Genomic DNA, 6335 nt, shown 5'->3' on the forward strand with positions numbered 1-6335 from the left:
AGGAATAATAAAATCGGTGATATGTATATCTAGGATCAATAGAGATTTAAAAATACGCTGATTTTGTTTAAAAGCATGTATTTTTTGTGCGTTGGTCTTTAAACGAAACAAGAAGACTTTTTAGCACAGTAAATTTTAGGCATCTGAAATTTGCATAACAAATACCATCAAGAAAAAAACGCTAAAGAAAATTTTGTGTAACCATCATTTTATCCATCATTACATTTATCATTGAAATAATATTCATGTGATATCTTTCTAAAATTTAGAGCCCAATTATATAGTCATTGATCCTTAATAATCTAAATACAGATCGGCAATAATATATAAAATCCTTATAGACATGTATAATGTTTTTCAAACGGCAATTCTGATCTATAATCTACTATATATTCAGCGAAGTTTGAATGCCCAATGTTTCAAAGTATTGTATTTATCAGTCGACGAACGTATAACGAAAAAATTATACATTTTTTTGTATATGATCCAATATCGAAAAACTCCACAACAATTAAATCATAGTTTTTTTATTTAACGTACCGTAAAAAACGAATCGAACTTGAAAAGTTCGATAAGATAATTAAATAAAAAGCAAGCATAGCCATATACATCAAAATGATCATGATACGATGTTTGTAGTCAGTGTTGATCAAAAACTTGTGTTATGAGCAACATAGATATAAACATTTGATTTTGCCGTCTATAAACCTTTTTAAAATAATTATTTATAAGGAATATAAGGGTAATTTTTAGTTTACTTTATTTTAATTTTTATATTTTTTGTTCATAATTTATTTGATTATCAAACAACGGATATTTTATCATCACAAAAGATTACTATATTATAAATTAACGGGCCGGCATTTTAATTTAATCTGATGTAATTTTAAAGGTTTCTTGAGGATATATAGGCTACATTATTCAAATTAAAATCAAATGATTAGTTTTGTGCATTTCGTCGAATGGTAGCTACAATATGAGGGATACCTGGTTTATTTCAATTAGGTAGGTATTATACATAATAATAAAAAATCGGAGTCTATAGAAATCTAAGACTGTGCTTTATTTTATTAACGTGTGAACCAATCTTGAAAATCTAGCTATAGTTGCAGAATTGTATTTTATATCATTTTTCAAAAAGAAAAGAACTAAAATTCTTAAGTGTTAATTTTAAAGCTTATATAGTGTTAAATGTAAAAAAAAATATATTTTTATTATGTTGTCTTAGGGTTTTAAATGCTATCCAGTTTGGTTTTCCAGATAGACCATGTTTATCAGCATATTAATTTGCTTAAACCAAGATATTTAAATAAACTCTTAAAATTTGATAAAACGGTAAAATAAGTTTCAAAGGCGTAAAACCCATATAATTATATGTTACTTTAGAGACTTCAAGTTGCTATAAAATTATTATCGCAAAGATTTTATCTAAATTTTACGATTAAATCGTAATTACGACCCACAAATTTTTTTGAGGATAAGTAATTTTGGACTAAAAAATATTTTTGATAAATCACGCCGTTATAATACAAAAAAGAATTGTGATCATAGTAGAAATAATATCCGATATGCATTTTAATTTAATTACTCTATCCATGAATTATGAGATAAAAGAATTGATAGCATTTCTTCGTTATATAACAGAAAAAATACCGACTAAACAAAAAATCGTACAAATTTATCGGTAAAAGGAAAATTTAGACGATTAAAATTCGAGATAAAGTTTATCAAAAACATTTAAAAGATAGTTTCTTATATAAATGAGCTAAAAATTTACATGCTCAAAGTAATGACAATAACATCTAGACTGTGAGCTCAATCTCTGAAAAAACAAGCAATTTATGATATAATGAATCAATCAGGAACTATTTTTATATCTAATCCTTGGATCATGCCACAATTATGAAAATCTGTTCAAGTTTGAAAAAACGATTTGTTTTATTGTAGCAAAAACAGTAAGTTAAAAAATTTACATTACCAATCAAAATAATGCTATGATATTCGTATCTTTCGAATAAATTTTTTTTTTTCTTTCAAATCATACAGTAAGAAATGATATCCGGTTATATAAGTTGAAAAATAGACATATTCACCCTTTATTTAACTCTAATTAACTTTTATAATGTAATACCAATAAAAAGAAATTATACAACAACAAAAAAATATTTGGGAATATTTTCATAATCTGTCACAATTTAAAATAATTTAAATTTGATATGAACTTAAAAATACAAAAAACCAAAATAATGTATAAAGCAGATGATTTATTTTATAATTTTATGTGTGATTCTATCTTTATTTAATTGAACTTGGGGTCTAAAATCTAATGTATATAGTGGGTTTGCCTTAATTTTTATGGAAACGTATACCCACGCTTTCCATTTAATTCATTATTATCCCCCATATTATGATCATGGTTTTTTTTACATCAGTAACTACGACTGTGTAGTGAATTTATCGACCTATAATTTTCAATTCAAATGATTTCTAGTTTGATATATTTCAAAAAGGTTTATTTTTTATTACCAAGCGTGCATTAATACTGTCTAGCTCAAATAATATAGCAAACACGTATTAGCGAAAGTATTATAATAGAAAGATTTAGCATGGTAAATACACTAGATAATAGTGCTTTATACGGCTTAGAATTTATCCATTAACGCAATCACAAGTAATTAAAGATGTTTTGGATGCGATGTTGATGCTTTCCTAAAGCGGAGATGTGATTGATGTAGTCAATTTTTCCCCCTTACCCCGTTATCTTCACAAATTTAAACCAAGATGATTTGCCTTTTCTAGGTTTGGTTATAAATTCAAAACATAATATTTGATTAAATTTATCTTTATGCCCTTTTTTTGATTCTAAGACCCCTAAAAAATGATAAAATAAATAAAATAGTTTAAATTTGCGGTGATTCATTTTTTCAGAATGTTAATAATCAAGATTTTTAAAGTGTTTTTTTCGTTTCAAAATAACGTTAGAAAATAGCCATTTAATTTATACTTATTACCAATATTTATTTTGCAAATTAAAAGCTTAGAATACTAATAAAATTTCAATAGAAAAAACTAAGAATATTCTATTGGATTATTAACAAATAGTGATATATCGAGTATTATTATAAATATTTCTTGATATTCCAAGTCGTATTTATCAGAATATAGGCTAGATGTTTTAAAAATCAAGTGGAAGGATCATAAAGTTAAAACTAGCGCAGAAAGAAATTCAGAAAGGAGAAATAAACTTTTTTTCTTGAAGCAGAGAAATTCTAATGTAGTATAATAAAAATAAAGTTAAAAATTTTTTTTTTACATTATCTCATCTTCTATAATTCATTTCTAAAAATTATATAGTATATAAAAAGAAATCAACTAAATACACGAGAAAGCTATTCATATGATTGTGGTAGAGCATTAAAACTTAGAAAACATATATTTTAGGGTTTTTGTGCCGTAAATTTAGTTCTTTACGCACAAATTTTCTTTTATCATGATTAATCGGTAATTAATAACTCGCGAAAACACAACAAGACAAGTAAACACATGCAAAAGAATATAGTTTCTTCGTTTAAAATATTTAAAATATTTGATAGATAGTGCTAAAGTGCTTTTCATCTATTTTAATATTTTAATATTATAGGTTTAATCTATTTAATATAATCGAAGTTTAAATTTATATTGAACAATGTATTTTATTATTTTGCACACATCGATGCCAAAAAACACGTAGATTTTTATTTGCTTCGCGAAAATAATTTTCTGTACAATATTACACTCAATTACAGGATATTTAGATTGCACATGATATTTTCTATCGGCTTTCTAAAAAATTATTTGAAAATCGCCTACAAAATCTATAAATAGCTCATGCTTTTTCAATCAATATCTCATAATTGGATTTGATATTAATATGTGAAAATATAATAAGTGTTTTTTTGGCTGAGAAATATTTGGAGTTGCATAAATGATTTTTTAATAAGAAATTTTATGTTTAAAAAATTTTAAACTTAAATTATGCACTGGCAAATCACAGCCATGAAATCATATAAGTAGTTTTAGAATGTATAAGTACAATTGGTAATAAAATTTCGCGCATAGTTTAAGGTCCATAAATATATTTTTGAGCCAAAAATCATTTTAAGAAAAAATAATAATCAATCAAATAGATAATTGAAATAGAAAAAATTAAAAATATAATTAATAGAATGAAAAATAATGAATAATTAATTTAGCAATTGTGATCAATAAAATAAGAAATTATCGTCCAAGAAATATATAATTATACTAAATGAAATTTAAGAAGACCTTAATTTTATGAAAGACGAAGTGGACGAGTTGGCTAGGAATTTGGATATATAAATGAAACGTAGGAAAGTATTAGTTTCAAATATATTTTCTATAGCAGGTTCAATGAAGTTTCGGGATGATGCTACCCTTTGTTGTTTTTTATCCGTGCAAACTATAAAATATAATCGATTTAGAGTAATATTTAAATGTTGAGATCATATTTTTTTACTGTGTTGTAAATTAATATACACAGCCAATGAGCCAGCATAAATATAGTATCATTATGATTAAAAAATATTTTATCAAGGCGTATCTATCAACAGGCTATGCTAGATCAACGCTACCAATAGGTTTACTAAATCGAAACATGATCATCATGTAAATTATATGGTTTTACGGCGATTATATTGACTTACTTTTAAGGATAATATATGAATTACAGTTAATTCAAATGCAAAAGGTAATTATCTAGAAAAAAACCAAAATTTTGCTTAGACTTGAAAATAGGGTTTCGCAGGATATGTAACCCAAAGCTATATATTCCTATGATTCAAAGCTAATATATGAAATAATATTTTTTTTTCAATTATTATATATTTGGTCGCATACAGATCGGGTCGATAGAATTCTGATAACGAACAAGTATATTGGCTGTAATTAAAAGTATTAAAACCAAGATCTAAGCTTAGACTTGAAAATAGACATGTACAAGATATGTAACCCAAGGCTATGTATTCCTACGATTCAAAGCCAATATAAAAAAATAAGACTTTTTTTTCAATTATTATATGTTTGGTCGCATACCAGATCGGGTCGGTAGAATTCTGATAACGAACAAGTATATTGGCTGTAATTAAAAGTATTAAAACCAAGATCTAAGCTTAGACTTGAAAATAGACATGTACAAGATATGTAACCCAAGGCTATATATTCCTATGATTCAAAGACAATATAAAAAAATAAGATTTTATTAAATATTATATATTTGGTCGCATATCAGATCGGATTGGTAGAATTCTGATAACGAACAAGTATATTGGCTGTAATAAAAAATATTCAAACCAAGATCTAACTGAATCATAAACCTATCTAAATCAATTTAGTTACTACACCAGCGAAAGCATAAGATATCATTTTTATAAACATTAATAAATTTTGTTTAATTTAAAATATAATTCAACTATGTTTATAAGTGGGTTTCACCTGAATTTTTGCATGTTATTATTTAGAAGTGATATAATTTTGATTGCATTTCTAAAAATATTGTAAAAGATAACATGTATATAAATAGTTTATTATGATGTATGTAAAACTGAAATGATGGCTATTTACAACTCACTACTCTGAATATTGAAATATAAGGTAAAAATTGATATTTAATATAAATTTTAACTTTTATTCGGGTATTGTAAAATAAAGAAACATTTAGTGATGATACAAATCTTATTTATATGTGTATCAAGATTCTTTTTTATAATACAGCATTATACTTTTAATATTTTGTGATGTTTGCGACTTTTTGGGATAGATATGTAGTGTAACAGGTATAAATAATGAATTTACGTATTGTTAGAGTTTTTTCTGTATTTAGATGTGAAATTTGTCAGAGAAATTTATATTTGCGTTACATATTAAGATGGTAAAAAGAAAAATTTAATTTTTAGAGATACCTAAGGGTAAAAATTACCATATATTTGCAGAAGAAAACTTAACTAGAAAATTAAGGGAATCTAATATATTATCATATAATCACTAAACCGGTTAAAATATTTTATGCTTCTATAGTTCGCGTTTTCTCTATATATCAATTTTATGTGTATAAAGAGGCGGGAATATGTTTTATTTCATTTATAAAACAATATTCTTATTATGAAATCAAGTTTTAATTTTATTTTTTGTAAAAAAATACCAAAGTTTTTGTCATTATATTGAATATTGTTATAAATAATCAATCGATTCTATTTATTATTTTGCTGGCTCCATTGGATTTAATGTTTAAAATGCTCAACTCAATATAAAATAGGTATAATAAAAAAAAATACATTAAG

This window comes from Rhyacophila brunnea, unplaced genomic scaffold, assembly GCF_057557595.1.
Source record: "Rhyacophila brunnea isolate RB1 unplaced genomic scaffold, BYU_Rbru_1.0 scaffold_202, whole genome shotgun sequence".
Classification (NCBI taxonomy): domain Eukaryota; kingdom Metazoa; phylum Arthropoda; class Insecta; order Trichoptera; family Rhyacophilidae; genus Rhyacophila; species Rhyacophila brunnea.